Raw genomic sequence first — 18629 nt, 5'->3', positions numbered from 1 at the left:
GGATCTAAAAAACAAAACAAATGAACAAAACAGAAACAGAGAACATAGATACAGAGAACAATATGGTGGTTGCCAGAGGAAATGGGGGCTGGGTTGACTGGGTGAAATAGGGGAAGAGGATTAAAAGGTAAAAACTTCATTTATAAAATAAGACAGTTTAATGTATTACTAATGCATGTGTTGTTTTTTTTTTAGATTTTATTTATTTATTCATAAGAGACAGAGAGAGAGAGAGAGGCAGAGGGAAAAGCAGGCTCCCCGCTGAGCAGGGAGCCCAATGCGGGACTCCATCCCAGGACCCTGGGATCATGACCTGAGCCGAAGGCAGATGCTTAACCATCTGAGCCACCCAGGTGCCCAGCATGTGTTTTTTGGTCTTGAGAAAATTACTTGCCTTCCATGGGCCTTGACCTTTGTCATTTTTCCATCTGTGAAATGAAACAATCCTTTGTTTCATTTGTGGATCCTTTGACTTGACCTTCCTGCTGCCCGTTTACTCAGCAAAACTGGCAGACTAAAGAGGCAATGAGTTTACAGCAGATTCAAACATCAAGTGTAATGTAAATAACATGCAAAATAATGTGTATGTCTATTTCACTCTACAAATCCAATCATTTCACTTTTAAGTGAGTGAGGGTAGAGAGAGGCCAGGAGTATCACATTAGTAGAGATTCTACCACATGGAAGGAGTGGACAAAACTTTCTCTCCTACACCTCTCTGCTCCTGACATGGAGAGAGTTTCTCTTCCAACACATGTGAATGCTATTTAGCCATATGTACAGATGCTGCAGAGAAGAGAAATAAGCTCCTATCAACCCCATGGGGCTGGGAAGAATTTTCCCATTACCTCTTGAGAAATTCTATGGGAATCTATCAGAATTTTCTTTTGCTATGGTAACTTTTATGGCAATTTGAAGCCCTCATGTGACCATATTGAGTGCAAGAAGATACCTTCTGTGAAAGAGATCCTGCTATTAATTCCCTGAGTTACAGAATTATTAAACAATGACAATAAGGTTATGGTTGAATAAATGAATGGTAGCTAAATTTTATGGAGTGCTTACTTTGTGTCAGTTTCTAGTCTAAGCATTTTGCATGTGTTGACTTACTGAATCCTCACCATGACCCTATGGGATAAATACTATCATTAACCTCATTTTAAAGAATGTATTTTTAACTAATCTCTGCACCCAACATGGGGCTCGAATTTACAATCCTGAGATCACGAGTTGTATGCTCTACCGACTGACCCCTCCCCTAATTAACCTCATTTTAGTGATAAGAACATAGGCACAGAGAAGCTAGGCAACTCGCTCAAAATTCCACAGCTAGTGAGTAGCAGAACCAAAATCTTAACTCAGGCAGCTTGACTTCAAGTTTTCCTCCACAAAATCAAAGAAAACTAAGTGCCCTAACTTGGGCAATGTGACCTCTTTCAGACCCTCTGTCTAACCTACAAAGAAAAACAATCTGACAGATTTTTTTTTCCTGAAAGACCAGAAATCAAGCAATCATCAGCACAAAACTGCTTTATTGTCTTCCTATTATTCTATTTAAGCATAAAACACTGGTTGTCTTGTTAAAGTTTCCTGTTTACTTATTTCTCAGTGAAAGGGATCCTCTTTATAGATCCAGGTTCTGCAGGAAATTGTGTGAGCTGAAATTCCTCAAAAGAGAGAGCAGAATCATTTCATCGTTATCACACACAGTGATACCATTATTAGTAATTTGAAATAAAACATTAAGTTAAACAAATCTGTTTTATTTTCTTCTCAACAGAAAAATCCCTGTATTCCAAATAGAATTTGAGTCATGACAAACTACAGTGGAAAAGAGTGGAAGAGCAATTAGAATAATTAAAACACTTAAACATGCAATAGAAAATCTCCTAATTTCTTTACTTTAACCTGACAGAAACACTGAAGCTTGTATTTATAACTATGTACTTTTCAAGTGTTCACACAACAAAAAAATATAACTTTTATGTGGACTATAACTTAACTTGTTTAAATACTGCCTGTACATACTTCTACATGAAATATTTATCTTATCAAGATGATAATGCTACCCAGGACTGCTAAATATTATCAGAGAATAAATGAGAAAAGCAAGTAAGTTCATCTAGGAGGAGGTATGAAAAAAAAAAATGCCATGTAGCAATGGCATAAAAAAGACAGAATAATACCTCACTGTTCTACCTTTCAAAGCTTTTTCTTTAATATGACTAAAAATAATAGGGTTCAGACTTTGGGTGCCATTCACTAGTACTATTGTATAAAATGTGAATAATTCCCATGAAGAAATGTGTTCATGTTTGAATTACTTGTTTCAGATTCTTGCATTTCTTTAGTAGAAAATATATTTGTAAAAATTATAGTGACGGTCTTTATCTTGGTTTGGAAGTAAAAGTCCATTTTATAAAGCTGCCTATCCATCATATGTTTTAATAGCCAACATCTACTTTGTTGCGTATCTACCACATCTATGGAGTTAAGCATTGGGGTACAGTGGTGAACATAAAACATAACTTATGCCCTAATGTGGATTTTGTTTTTATGTAATACTGTAGTCAAGTATATAGATGTCTGCAAGGTCTTTTAAGTGTGACATTATGATCATGTGAAGAGATGAAGATTGTATCTCTGTCTACATACCCAAAAAAACCCCACATAATAATAGCTTTTACACTGACTTCCACAAATCCTACTCCCTCACTATAGCCATAATCAATATTTTTTCATTGATATTTTGTCCTAAAAATAATTCTGGTAAAATTAAATGAAACATGAAAGAAAATAGATTAGGCAGCAACAACATGTTTTTAATCAAGGTGTAAAATAGTTGGTTCTACCAGTATAGGAATGCAAAGATCTCGTGTTATCTCAACTGAGCACCATAACCTTCTACTATGGCTCTTCTGGTTTCATACGTCCTTTGAAACTATACCCTGGCAGGTAGAACATGGGATCTCTGGGCAGTGAGAACTGGGTACAGTTCTAACTTCTTCACTTTCTGGATATGAGACCATGGTTATGTTACTTTACCTCTTTGAGCCTTAGCTTTCTACTATGTAAAAAAAGAAAAAATTATGCATCTGTAATAGAGCTACCATAAAAAGTGAACAAAAGAATTTATTTTGAAACAGTTCACAAAATACATGACATTATATTAGATGATCGGTATTTTTGTCTGAATGTGAATCTGAAGCACATGATGGAGTTAGGTTTCACTTATTTTATTAAATAGATGTGTGAGTTATTTGTTGCTGCACAACAGACTATCTTTAAAAATGAAGAGTTTAAGAGTGGCTTCACTGGATGGATGTGACTCAGAGTCTTTCAAAAGAATTCAGTCAAGAAGTTGGTCATGGTCAAGGCGTCTGAAGGCTTGATGAAGGCTAAAGAATTCACTTCCATAATGGCTCACTCACATGACTGGTAATGCAGCACTGGCTATTGGCAGAAAGCCTCAGTTCCTTGCTACAGGGACCTCAATATAGGGCTGTTTGTGTTTCCTCACAACATGGTGGCTTGCTTCTTCCAGAATAGGTTATCCGAAAGATAGGAAGGCAGAAAAAATAATGAAATTACTTTTACAACCTTGCCTTGGAATCACACTCCATCATTTCCATGATATTCTATTAGTTACACAGGTCAGTACTTTCTAATGTATCAGGGAACTACACCAGGGAATGAATAGGAGGAGCAAAAAATCCTCAGGGCCATCTTAGAGGATAGCTGTCACTGTAGATTTCAGGGTTTCAGAGGTAAATGGCTCAGTATCAGGAGAACAACATGTGCTATTAGATACTATAAACCATACATCCTTCTTAGTCTCCGTCTTCCTTAGAAGGAAGGAGAAAGTGGTAAATAGCTAGCCCTTGTTGCCCTTCACATCTGAAATATTGTCTAGGAGCCCAGTACTTTAATGGGGCATTGACAAATTGGAGAGTGTTCCCAGGAGTAGGAGTCACGATATTAGAGGGGTTGCACATGTCAATTTTGAGAGTTGAATCAAGAAAGCCGGGGTATTAGGCCTGGAAAAAACAACTCGGTGAGAGACTAGCACTCACATACAAAATGTTTGAATGACTGAAAGAATAATCATGACAGTGTAAGGAAATGGAAGGAGCATTTGACCTGGAATTAAAGATACAAGGTCTGATCCTGGGTTTTCCATTTATTTGTTGTAGAGTTTTGTATAAATCACTTAATCTTGATGAGTCTCAACTTTCCACCAAAAAAAAAAAAAAAAAAGAAAGAAAGAAAAAAGGGTATGATAATTCCTGCTGGGTTTTAAAAATTAAGTAACATAATGTACCTAAAAATATTTTATGAACCATAAAGTTTGGTTAACATATTAAATAAACAAAATGCTGCCAAATTAATTTGGTTATTGTCTAAAGGTTTGATGCTATTAAGACATTCTGTTTAGTTTTCACATGGCAGACCTACACTTCTCATATGAATCTCTAGAAAGCAGAATTAAGACCAATGAGTAGAAACTAAGAGAATTGTTTTTCACATAAAATCATAAAAGACTTTGCAGGAACTACAGCAGTCTAACAACAGAATGATGAGGGCCAAATAGAGACGTGAGCTCCAAACAGTTTTGAAGGATTACTGTATTGAATGGAGATCCATCTAGGTGTCCACGGATCTCTTCCAATACCAAAACTCTGGTATTATCTCATGGGTATGGGCTGTTGTCAGCTGGACATGAGCTTTGAATTGATTTCCCAGTGTCAGAGATGGATTTATACTGTCTTTCTCATAATAGCCCCCTTTTTACAATCGGTCCTTGATATTATGAGTTGGTTGTCATGCAGTGGATAGCCACGCGGCAGAAAGAAACTGTCTTACCCAGGAATCCAAACCATGTCCCAGCCTACCCCAGCCCTCTACTCTGACTGAAGCCATTTGCATTTGATCAAATGGTTTGTGGTTGCCTTTGGTGTTTTCACTTTCCAACCCATGATTTGAGTGGTCCCCAAAGATTGAGCCTGATTATTACATTACTTTGACACCTTTAGATGCTACTAATATTCTGCTGCAGTGATTCTTAAAATTCTTGCAGATCTTTTTGGCAGACTGATGAAAGCTATGGCTTTCTTCCCAGAAAAATTCATTCTCATACATATACACAAAATTTTCCATATAATTTCAAAACTCATCTACTGACTTCCTTCTGGGGATTAAAGTACCATAGTCCTAGAACCATTTGACTTGGGGCTTTACTTGGAAATTGAGCAGATGACATATCCACCCAATCCTTAGACTAAAAGGAAACCAGGGGCCCACCAAAACACTCAACACTGTCTCCAACATACACTCAAATTTCCAGGGAAATGGTCAAAGCCAAGTTACAAGTAGACCACTGTTCATAAAAGAAGAATGACCACTGCAAAATACTAGACTTCATGCCCACCAGAGCTATCCTCACAACTTCAGTCTTCTTAAAAACAGGAGCACACAAGTGGAAATAATTGCACCCCCATTTTGATTTAGTGCTCCTAGAATTGGTCCTCTACATTTTTCTTTCCAGGATATTGATAACTAGCTGAGTTCATAGGCAGACCCAATTCCCTTAAATCAGATTGATTTTCATTGCCTTGGTTCACTTTTCCTTCTCTGCTTTGATGTTCTACTTATGTTTGAACCAGAATGCTAAATTACAGGTATGCATATACACACATGAGGGGCTTACAGACAGGAGGCTTTAATGACCACCGTGTGCCCAGATAATTTGGCCTTATGATCAAAATCAGACATTTTAGAAGTTATTTCCAACTTGAGGCCATGTGCTTGCCTTCCACTCCTTCTCGTCAATGTAAAGCCACAGTCTGCAAAAGATCCTATTTCTTTGATTTTATTTTGTGGTTCCAAAGGTAGGAAAGAATTCCACCTAGTTTGAAATTACAGCTAACTTCAGGTAAAGAATGTTACTGTGTGTGTGTTGGTCCACTAGAGCCAAGGATAATATAAGGAACCAACCCAAGACATTAAAATGTCTGTACCAATTGTGGCCATTGTGTCTGGGTTCAGGTCTCATTAGGGAACAAACCTTGTTGATGGATCTTTGTGTGTGGGCTTCATGTCCCAAGTGAGGACTATCAAGCTAGTGAATTGGACGGCACTTCTAGAAGGCTTGGCTCCAGGCACTGAATCTGAGATGAGGTTCTGAACTTAGTTCTAAACTTAATGGAGCAAGGGCCTCCATATATTCAGTTTTTGAAACTCCAGAGAGAATAAAGGCTTGGGTGAGGCAGGTGGGTAGGAAACAGAAGCAGACTAAAGCATTCCAGTTTTGCCTGGGAATACATGAATTTCCTGATCTTGGTGCTAAAGTCCAGGTCCTTAGAAGTCTATGGTTTACAAGGAGCAGGTTGTGACCCATTAGTTGATCAAAATATCAATTTACTGAGTCACAATCATCCTTTGTAAAAATACATGCATATATAAAAACATAAATGGATTAGAAAAAAATACAAGAATGCATCACAGATAGTATGAGTAGGAATGTTCTACAAAACATTTACTTCAATTATGTTTGTTCATATTTGTGTGTGTATGTGTGTGTGTGTTTGACTGCCATGTAAATTTATTTTTTATTGTGGAGTGTTGGTCAAAAAAGTTTGAAAACCATCACTTTAGGTGAACCTAAAGCTCAATTAGAAAAGCAAATGCCTCTCTTGCTCCTCATCTTATGGCCCCTTCTGGTATAAATAGGAAAATAAAGTCACTCATTCTGCAGTCATATTGGTTCTTTGCAAGGAAGTTATTCTTAAATCGAGTAAATCCAAATGAACATCCTTACCCTTTTACTCCTTCTTTCCCTGAGACTATGTCATTGATTAAAATCCAGTCTTCACACTAGAGGCCCCAGTCTGACTTCTCTAACAATCGCCTTCCTCCCTCTCTCCTTCCTTCCCTTCTTTCCCTCCTTCCTTCCGCTGCTGGAAGACTGGAGTGAATATTTCAGGGTCAGGAAGGTTTAGTAGCCAAGGCAAACCGCAGTTGGAAGCAGAAATCGTAGCAAATAAGCAATTAAGGTGGGTACATGCCCCACCACCCCCATCCCCAGCACCTTCCACAAACATTCCCATCCTGGAGCAGGCCCTCATCACCTCACACCTTGATTATTGCCATAGCTCCCAGCTCCCTCCCTGACTCCAGTCCCTCCTCACATGGCTCCATCCTGCCCACATATGCCAAATTAATGCTTTGAATATATTGGGTTTTTTTTTAAAGATTTTATTTATTTATTTGACAGAGAGAGACAGCGAGAGAGGGAACACAAGCAGGGGGAATGTGAGAGGGAGAAGCAGGCTTCCTGCTGAGCAGGGAGCCTGACATGGAGCTCGATCCCAGGACCCTGGGATCATGATCTGAGCTGAAGGCAGACGTTTAACGACTGAGCCACCCAGGCGCCCCTGAATATATTGTTTTCATCATGTGATTTTCCTGCTCAAAATCATCTAAAGCTCCCATTACCTCCGGGTCAAATCTGAACTCCACAGCATGCCATTCTGGATTCTCCACAATCTTCCTTCAACCTGTCTGGCTAAACTTAGCCCTGGATGTTTCTCAGCTAGAAGCCAACTCATTCCTCCCTCAATCTCCCGATAGAGCGGCTAACTTCTGTTCATCTGCTCTTCCTATTTCAGCTGGCCTTCCTATTGCTCTTCAATTTGAATGTGTGCAAAATTCGCTGTATCCTTTCTTTGAAATCTTCCCACATAATCTCATTGTTATTTGATACACTATGCATCTGATCCCCTCAAGCTCTTCCAAGGCATGTTAATCAAGGGCAATATCTCCTGCATGGCTCTCTCATCTATCAAAATACTATATGATATTAAAATATTAAAACCACAGCTAACACTTATTGAGCATTACTGAACACTGTGTGAAAAGCGCATTATTTAGTTTAAATTTCAAATTATTATTTTACACCTTCTTTACAGATGATGTAATGGAGGAAAGAAAAAAGGAAGAGCCATGAGAAATAAACACAAGAGTTGTCTATGTCTTTGGAAAGGCAGACTAGTCTGTCACCCATTGCCTTATATTCCTAGAGCTTACAAAATAGTGGTTCTTAAATACTTCTGAGGCTTATAGACTCCTTTGAGAACCAAATAAAAGTGATGAAACTTCTTTCCAGAAAAATGCATTCACTGCAGACTAACTGCTTGCATTCACTTTCTGGGGCACGGACCTCTAAGGCCCATCTTTGAGTGTGCAGTGTCCGTGGACCCAGGTTAGGAATTCCTGTACCAAACATTACATGATATGACATATTCAAATAATAGGTTTCTGCAGTGTGCTTCAAAATTAACACCCATTATATAAGCGCACTTTTACAAAATTACCCTAGAAATTGGAGACTTATATTATGTGAATGGGAGATATGGCTGTGTGTGTTTGTGTATGTGTGTGTATGTATGTACATACCTTTACATATTATCTATAACACACGCAAGGAACTCTTTAGCTTCAGCCTCATCCTTATTTAAAAAAATGCCGAGTCTTATGAGAAGGATTAGAGTAGTGTAGTATTACTCCAACTTGATCAATGAGAAAGCTAAGCTCAAAGGGGTTATCTGATTTACCCAAGGTCTCACAGCTAACTCAGTTCTCAGCCTCTCTACTGGACCTTGCTGAAAAATCAGTGTGCTGTATAGAGGAACCAGAACAACTAAAGGTAGGTTATTGAACCAGGGCAAAGCTGAAAGCAAGGAAATTGGAATTTGATGTTAAAAACCATTAACAATAAGTAGTAACATTGGTGCCTTAACAACGATTCCAGATGCCTGGACCTCTATACTTTCACCTGCAGGTGATGGCTGTCAATATGGGCAACCCATACAGGATAGCAAAAGTGCTTTTTGAGAATGTGTAATGGCTGTTATGATACCTATATGTGGTAAGTAAGTCCATAAATGTCAACGTGCCCCTCAATGTAAACTGGGTTTTCAGGTCAAAAATCACCTGGTTTACTCCACGTGAGCATTCCAGTGTAATAAGTGTATTTAACCACCAGAAAAAAATGAATATCAGCAGCAGTTTATTTATAGCTCACTTCTGGCCTTTCAAAGTCCCTGTTTCCAGAACCCCTTACATTTTCTGCCCCATGAATTCTTAATGAGTTCCAGTTGAAAGTGCTACAGTTCCACGTTCAGGCTATTAAAAAAGGAGAAAAGGGGGGAAGAAAGAAAGAAAAGTATGTCTCCCCCAACTACCAGGACTTATAGCTGATATAGCCTACCCTGTTTTCCTCCCTCTTGGCAAATGTTGGCAAATATGCTAGCAGTTGGACAGGCCTGCTATGTTTTTAAATCCTTTTAATCCTCTTTATAGTAACAGAAACATTCGAGGCTGATCTTTGAAGACTCTGTAGAGTGCAGAACACCTGCAGTTCGGTGCTTTGTGCTAACAAACACCCAGTGTGAGCCAAACACGGTCGGGCAGGCTCAGAGCTGGCCCCCGGAATCCTCCCAGAGTAATGAGGGTCTCTCTTCCCCTCTGACCTCGTCTTCCCCAGCTTAAACCTGCTCTGGTAAATGGCACCCTTGCCCTCTGACCCTCCCCAAATGGCTCAATGAATCACATAAGGGCTCATAAAAATGATTTGCCAATATGTCAGGAAGTAGAAGAAACTAAGTTGATTCCAGTTTGGAAACTGTTCAAATCACTAATAAACCCTCCTTCCTTGTATTCAGTTGTTAGAAAAGTTGATTATCCCAGGATTAAAGCTAATGTTGATGACAGTCTCGCAACCAAGTAGGACAAAAAAGGACATTATTCTCTCTCTTATTCTTTCCCTCAAAGGATGAAACAAAACCAATGTTGTTCACAACCGTTCTGATATCAGTTGAAATCTGTTCACACATTATTAGATGTTTATTTCTCTAAGGGCAGGGATCATACTTGTTCTCCACCATTTACTTATATCTATGCTCCCGTTTTTACTTACTCCCTTAGCAATATCTGAAGGGGGAAATAAATCCTTTTTCTACTTCAAACCAACTGTACATTGAAAAATTCATATTTATCTAAAGTATACCCATATGAATTAATATTGATTAGCAAAAGGAGTCACTACGTTTTTTAGATGGAAAAACACTCTATTACGTGTGGTAAATACATTCGATGAAAAGAAATATGTGCAGAGTTTTTAGAAAAATATCCAGTGGATATGTGAGAAAATTCTCAACTTTAGTGTTGTCAGATTATTCCACTCATCAGTTGTAAACAAAAGACATACATTGGGAAACTCAAGCATACATAGTGTCTCAGGTCACCTGGGGGGAAAAAAGCATATTTCTCTTGGATTTTTCTCAGCCTAATTGTGGTGTTTGAATTCAGTGAACTGCCTCTGGTCCAGTCAGGTCTCTGGGGCCCACTCCAAACCTGGCATGAACACTACATGTCCATCCCCTCTATAGTTCAAACTCAACACAAATGTTGCCTCTGCCTGAAATGGATCCATCATCCCCTCTTCCAACTGAAAAAAAAAAAAAAGGTCTCTCTTCTGTTTGAATTACTTCCATGTCTCCCACAGACATTCTTAAACTACCATCTGGAACACCTGCTGCAACTCACTGACACTGGGTTTAGTTTATAGAGTATTTTTCAAAGTGAGTTGATGAAAATTTTTCAATATGCATTGTGACAAGCTTGAACAACTGGGAATGGGGAACATGCATTCAGATCTGTTGCTTCTCTGCTAGTTGGTTAATTTCCCTAGACAAGAAAAAAGCAAAGAGAAATAGGGAACACAACAAACACATGCATGCTCTCACCTAGTGCTCCTGCAACCATAATGTTGCTACTCTACGGTGCTGCTCACATCTATGAAATGCAAGTGTTTTGTTTCTAGATATATGGTCCTTTTGCAATTTATCGTTTTACCTAATGAAGGACAAGGTTTGCATTATTACTGAAAATCCCCAAAAGGCAATTCCCAAATTCAGTTAAAATGTTTCTTTTCAGATAGTGCCACATCCCAGTATTTTTATGTTATTTAACCAGGAAGATAAAATAATCAATTTTATTTTCCTTTATTTTCTCTTCTCATGTCACCTACTTCCTAAAGTGATGGGTGGGATGGGCAATATGGTAAATTAAGAAGAGTATCTTTTTAACAGAAAACTAAAATTCTAAGGTCAGACCAGTCAATATAACCGTTAACTTGAATAAGCTACATAAATTCTTATTCTCTATTTCTGCATCAACAAAAGTATTATGGGATTGGGTTAGATTTTATATGAAGGACTTTGATGCTCAAAATTCTATTACCCTATAAAATTAAAATTTCATTAAAAAAGATGAAAATGGTGAATCTGGACACAATAGAGATCACAGATATATGACTTATCTATCCATGTATGTGTATATTTGTTTATGTGTATATTTATACCTTCACATTGTAAAAAAATGAGGTAGCTCACTTTGAGCCAACAAGATAAAAATAAAATTTTTAAAAATTGAAGTGACATGATCTAGAAATAAGAATAGCAAGGGAGGACATACTCAGGTTCACTGAATAAAATAACAGAAAACAATATCCGGGGACCAAATGCGAGGATTCAAATTTAATCTATTAGTGTCAAGGATAATAACAGAAGTAATTGGCCCAGAGCTAGCATATGACAATGGAACGGTCTACCTAGGTCAATTCAGAAATATCTCCTAGAAGGATGAAGGACTAGCACTATCTTTTACTGCTTGGAAACCCTTAAGCCTAAGGATATAAGCATTATGGAAAAGTAAAACACACATGATATGATGATACAAAACATTTACTATAGTAATACAAAAGTTATTTCCATCAAAGTAGTCTATAAGCTTGTCAATCAGAAGGAAGATATGGGACATGCTTTCTTAATACAGAGCACATGCAAAGTAGAAATGGAGAATTTCAAATAGCTATATATATATTTCTGACACCTCATCCTGATAAACTCCTAAGACCTCTTTGATTTCTGTCTTGATGGACTTTTTGCGTATCACACAGTAAAAGCAACAACAACAAAAAACCAGAACGGATATATTCCAGAATGACTTCAATTTGTAACAAATGTATGGTACCAATACTGAAAACACCTTTAAAAATTACTTTCAGAACAAAAGGAAAGATTAAGGAGCCTTAATACAAGGGACATATACATATAACATTAAGAGACAATAACAAGGTAGCATTTCTAAATTCCACTTTGCCCTATATTCTCTACTCAGGAGAATAGTCTTCAAATTAAAAAGGCATTCATATCATTGTAGTTAAAAGAAAGAACTTTCTCTTCCACATATTATTCTGTCAGTATTAACTGACAGAATAAACAGATCAATCAACAGAATAGATATTCTAAAAGACAAAAATACATGTGATAAAAGAGCCATTGAACATCAATGGTAAAAGAATAGATTATTAAATTAGGGATGTTGATGTTATATATAATTTAAACACACATGCACTCACACAAAAGCACACACACTGGGAAGCCAACAAGGGCATGTTATCTGACAACGCCCCATGGAAGCTGCTTTGACTTAGTCCTACAGAGATGCTCTGATAACAAAAGAAGTCACACCTCAGAGGTGGTTGCATTAGTTACAAGAGAGCTGGGGTATTTATACTCCAGTGTATCCAATTGTTGTTGGTTGAGGGCTACCTCCAGGAAGAGTATTGCTTCCCAGAAAGGCTCTCTCTCCATGAGCATAGGTGACATGGGCTCTGGAAGCCTGAGTAGCCCACCAGCCAAAAGACAGTTGTTGGTTGAGAAGTGGAAAGTGCACCTGAGGCCAGTGTGCAGGGATTTGGGGGATGTGGGCTGAGTCCTAACAGAAGCTGCTCCAGTCCCCCAAAGGAGATCTTCCCTCCCAATACCTGGGCCCTATTTGCTTCAGCATCCTCGCCAGCCACTTGAAGACAATAAAGAAAGCAGACATTAAATCTGTGGATGACTCAAAAAGGTAGGAGGAATAGCAAATAAATTAGATCAAGACTAGAGAAAAGCTTGGATGATAGGTTCAAACTAACAGAATGAAATCTGAAGGAAGTAAATATAAAGCCCTCCCACTTAGCCTCAAAAAAATCACCTGGATAAAGTGTACCATGGGGGAGCAGTGGCCCACAGTAATGTATATGGAAATGATGACAGCCTTATGGTTGACCACAAGTTCAGTATATAGTCATGTGGACAACACAGTCACACAGAGGACACTGGAAGAACTGAGGCTGCTTAACCAGATGCGGGATGAATTAGGAGAAATTGAGTTGGAAGGGGGATTATACTGATTCCAGGGTGCTCTAGAGGAAAAACTAAGAATGAAGGGTAGAAGTAAGAGGGCAAATTCTGGCTCAGGATGAGAACATTTGAATCTCTAGAGCCGGACAAACACGTCTTCTGAGGGTGTGACCTCCCCGGGCTTGGAGTTGTCTGAGCTGAGGCTGAATGAAATTCTGCAGAGATATCAGGGAGGGAATTTTTATATGGGGTGAAAGAAAGATGAAGTTTGGACAGAGAACCTCCCATCCTCTTCCAACTCAATTATTCCATGATTCTGTGAATACAGTTGGTGATTTTCAATGAAATCGCTGACAGGGGGCACCTGGAAGCAGAATGAGAAAAGCCATGGGGCCTGGAGAGCCTCTTAATGGATATATAAGTCCTTGAATTATGGAAATTGGAGATATTTATTAAGCACCATTCAAAATTCCTGCTCAATTGTCAGTGCTTGGAAGGTAATGGGAAAGATTTCTACTCTGGACACACCCATCCTTATGACCAAGTGAAGAAAGCCAAGGAGAGGAAAAGACTTGGAAAATCTCCTTACCGAGAAAAAGGGGAGTAAGAGGACAGAAAACACAATGACAAGAAAGGAGAGGCATCGTGCATCTTCTCACCTTTGTTCACCCCTATTTCCTACTTACTGTTGGATGCTTTTAATTTCTACTCTTCTGGGTCCAATCAACGGCTGACCACATCTGTTCAATTGGAAGTATACGTCATCTTGGTTTTGGAATATAGGCAAGTATGCACTTAGTTTTTCTCCAAGCCAAAAGGTTGCTCAATGTTTAAGGCTTCTGCCGGTGGAGAGCCAGGAAACATGGGACAATGGTATCAGGACAGGGAGCTGTGCAATAGGGAAGATTAGATTGTTGTCATTCCACATGCCTTTGGGCCATTTCTGTGACCTTTTCAAGAGGGGGTCATCCCACCCATAAAGCAGAACCTCACACAAATTATAATGATATCTTTATATTTTATCTATGAAACTTCCTTCCTCTAAGATCTTGAAGTGCTTCATCTAATTAACAAATAACCTTTACAAATTCCCAGAAAGACTACAACAACTATTAGTATGTTCACTTTACATATGAAGAAATCTGGAAGTTGATAAAGCATAAATGGAAGAATCTAGAGAGGAGAATGGGAATCTCCTGAACCCATTTCAAAAGCCATGTAATAGACTACGAACACAGTTTCCTGAACAGAGTCAAGTAGAACTGATGAACCTGAAACAAATACTTACAGGACTTGGGTAAAAATTTAAAGTCAACTGGAGAAATTTTGGAATTACAGTAGAATTACCTAATGCCCATTCCATTTGGCAGAGGAAACTTTAAAACTTACTGCAACATAAGCCTCCAATGCTCTGGCTTCTTAGATAAAGGACATTTAAAACTGGACTGATTATTATCTTCTCTGGGTGTAAACTTCCCACCCTAGTAAGTATTTAGGTCCATGGCATTTACAAATATCCTTGTTTGAGGCATTATGGCTATTTTTATTTTTAAACACACATACATACACACAGAGGAATTAGTTGTTGGAAGTAAAAAGTCAATTGGTATACTGTATGGCTTGTACATTAAATCTCTTCTGATTTCACTTCAGATTCAGCAGCAAAATAGACAAGCAAATGATTTACATGGAATACATTTAGAACATCCCTGGCAACAGAAGAGAGGACATGTGTGGTGAGAATGAGATCGAAATTGGGGGAAAGTACACATGTTCAAATGTTTGCCACTTAGCTCTGTGGCTTTTAGTGGATATGGCACTTTGGGGCAGAGGAGACAGAATGATAGACCAAATAACTTTTCAAGTTGGATGAGCATGATAAAAAGGTAGAGGGCCAGTGAATTTACTATCAGCAAGACTAAGAAAAATAGGATCAGATTATGTTTAAGAAACATAAAAACTATTTTATTAGGTAAGGTTGGGCAAAAATGTTTGGAATCCAATGTTCACTTGCTCTTCTGCTCTCTTTCATGTGGAAACAGACTGAGGAAATCCTAGATTAAAAAAAAATACAAACCCAGAAATGACCTTTCTGGTTATGAACTGGGACAAAATCTGGAACTAAACTATGAAAATAAAACAAAATTCACAACAATAAAAGCCAGTGAACAATAGAAACTCCTTAGAGTTTATGATTTGTCTCTTTTAGAAGTGTTAGATTATGAAGGTCATTTGGACTTAATGTGCTAGAGCTTGTTTCATGACTTTCAAAAATCTTTGATATTTAATTGTTGCAAATAAAGAATACAAACCAAAGCAAAAAACTTCTGAGTCCATTGAGAAGTCCTAGATATATAAAGTTGGACTGTAAGAGGAGTAATTACTTCCCATGCAAAGTTCAGATGAAAGACATGTGAACATGTGCAGTCAGTCGCTAAGTACTGGGCATTTGCTGAGTGTTGACTATGCCTCGAGTGCAACGACAGTTCTTAAACATTGGAGCTAACTAGAAATTACCTGGAGAATTTGCCAAAAGTTCAGATCCCTATCCCTAGAAATTCTATTGGTAGGTCTGAGTTAAGGCCAATATAGCTACATGTTAATCAACACCCTAGACTCTTCTGATGCGGACATTCTTTTGACCAAATTCTAAGACTCACTGGGTAGATCAAGAGCACAGTCTGATTCATGATATAGGTCTGCTTCTTACAATTCATATTGGACTCAAGCTTGGTTTCCTCCTATTTGAAGTGGATGACATAATGACTCTGACCTTCTACAACTGTTATGAAATCATATATGTAAGGACTAGACACACGTTTGGTGCTTAATAAATGCTTATTCTCCTCCTCTCTTATTAGCTCTGTTGCTCTACAGAGAACTAAATGAGGCAGCATGTTCATTTCCTGTCCTTAAGGTACTCCTGATATATTTAGTGGAAGAAATTAATTGCCCCAAAGATATGAGGATCTTTTATTTCCCATTTATTTCAATTAGATTGCAATAATCTCATCAAAAGACAATGCATTTATATTCAGAATGAAATATCTTTAAGATACACCAATAAATTGCATCTCCAAAACCTCCAGATATTGATTGTATTTGTCAAAGAAGCTATGCTTTCTGTTCTTTTGGTAATATGAAGTAGACAAAGAACAGCAGAGAGTTGCTCCCATATGTATATTTTTCCCCAGAAAAGTGTGGAAATTAACTCAGGCTTCACTGGTAAAAAAGTGGTCTGATTTTTTTCTTTAAATCAACTTAATTGAAGTATAATTTTCCTAGGATAAAACAGACCATTTTAAGTACACTGTTCCATGAATTTTAACAAATGCATATAAATAATCAACAACCTAGCTAAGATACAGAACATCCCCAACATTCTATAAATTTCTACTATGCCCCTCACAATTAATCCACACGTCAGAAGGATGTGCTATCTATAGCACCATAGATTAATGTTTTCTGGTTTAGATTTGGTTTCTTTTGCTCAACATAACATTGGTGAAATTAATCCTTATTGCTGCAGGTATCAGCAGGTGATGCATTTTTATTGCCGGACTATATTCTGTTGTAGAACTATACCACAATTTGTTTATTCATTAACCTGTTGATGGGCATTTGGATTACTTTTAATTTGAAACTTTTATGAATAACACTGCTATGAACATTCATGAACATTTCGTGTATGTATGCATTCATCTCTCAGAATAAATTACTGCGTCGTATGGGTATATATGCATTTGTTTCCCCTTGGAAATGAAATTACTAGCCATATGATACTTACAGTTTTAACATTATAAGAAATTATTTTCCAAAGGCTTTACTATTTGTAACTCCCTTTGGCAGTGTATGAGAGTTCCAGTTGCTCCACACCATCTCCACTTACTAGTTTTTTTAAAAGTCATTTCAGGGGTGCCTGGGTGGCTCAGTCGTTAAGAGTCTGCCTTCAGCTCAGGTCATGATCCCAGAGTACTGGGATGGAGCCCTGCATTGGGGTCCCTGCTTGGTGGGAAGCCTGCTTGTCCCTCTCCCACTCCCCATGCTTGTGTTCCCTCTCCCGCTTTATCTCTGTCAAATAAATAAAATCTTTTTAAAAAAATAAAAAAAATAAAGTCATTTCAATAAATGTGAAATAGTATCTAAGTGTTTTGTTTTGTTTTAGAGAGGGAGAGGTGGGGGAGGGGCAGAGGGAGAGAATCTGATCCAGGCTCTACACCCAGCGCGGAGCCCGACAAGGGCTCGATTTCACAACCCTGAGATCATGACCTGAGCTGAAATCAAGAGTCCGAGTCTTAAGAGACTGAGCCACTCAGGTGCCCTCAGTATGTTTTTAATCTGTGTTTCCCTAATGACTATGGACTCAACAATGCTGAGTCACTGTTGAATGTTGAACATCTTTTCATGCACTTATTGGCTGCTCCCATAACCCGAAGTGTCAGTTCAAATATTTTGCCCATATTTTAAGTGGAGATGGCTGTATTCTTATGGCTGAGATTTTATTATAACCTGAATAGAGGTCTTTTGTCATATATATTGCAAATATTTTCTCATAGTCTGTGGTTTGCCTTCTCATTTTCCTAACAGTGTCTTTTGAATAGTAAAATTTATCATGACTAGGTATTGGATTTTGTCAGATCCTTTTGCATACTTATTGAGAAAATTAGTACACCTGAATGTTGAAACAACCTTGGATTCATGGAATAAGCCACATTTAGTCATGATATGTTATCTTTTTAAAATGTATTACTGGATTTGGTTTGCTAATATTTTGTTAATTGTTTTGTATCTATGTTCATAGGGGACATTATTCTATAGTATTCTTTTCTTTAACTTGTCACACTTTGCAACCAGAGTTATGCTGGTCTTAAAAATTCACTGGAAAATGATACCTCCTCACCCTCTATATTTTTAAAGAGTTTGGGTAGGGTGCTGTTATTTTCTCTTCACATTTTTCATAAAAGTCACCAGTGAAACCATTTGGGCCTGGAATTTTCTTGGTGGGAAGTTTCTTTGATTACAAATACAATGTATTCAGTAGAGTTGAGGCTATTCAGATTTTTTATAACATCTTCAACTAGGTTTGGCATGGGGTGTTTTTCAAAGAATTCATCTATTTTATTAAAGTCGACTAATTTATTGGCAAAAAGTTTATAACATTCCATTATATTTTGAATATCTGTTGGATCTGTAATAATATTGCCTTTTTCATTTTTTATAGTGGTAATTTGTGTCTTTTTTCTTTTTAGAGAGGAAGAAAGTGTGCATGTGTGTGTGCACAAGTGGGGGGGGGCAGAGGGAGAGGGAGAGAGAATCTTAAACAGGCTTTACACTCAGCACGGAGCCCGATGTGGGGCTCGATCTCATAACCCTGAGATC

The 18629-nt window shown here is 37.9% G+C and overlaps 1 long non-coding RNA gene across 6 annotated transcripts in view; it reads right to left on the bottom strand.

The window, feature by feature from the left end:
- The window catches only part of LOC116643430, a 445025-nt gene that overhangs the window by 243245 nt on the left and 183151 nt on the right, over nucleotides 1-18629 (bottom strand). The window contains exon 5 of one of the 6 annotated variants that reach the window (XR_004301555.1): nucleotides 13937-14139. The exons of the other annotated variants lie outside the window; for them this stretch is intronic. This is a non-coding gene — a long non-coding RNA (uncharacterized LOC116643430). The remainder of the gene's footprint in view (nucleotides 1-13936; nucleotides 14140-18629) is intronic. 6 annotated transcript variants of the gene reach the window in all.

Source organism: Phoca vitulina, unplaced genomic scaffold (genome assembly GCF_004348235.1).
Source record: "Phoca vitulina isolate PV1807 unplaced genomic scaffold, GSC_HSeal_1.0 scaffold26, whole genome shotgun sequence".
Lineage (NCBI taxonomy): Eukaryota > Metazoa > Chordata > Mammalia > Carnivora > Phocidae > Phoca > Phoca vitulina.
The sequence above is the reverse complement of the archived record's forward strand: the minus strand, read 5'-3'. Positions and strand labels throughout refer to the sequence as shown.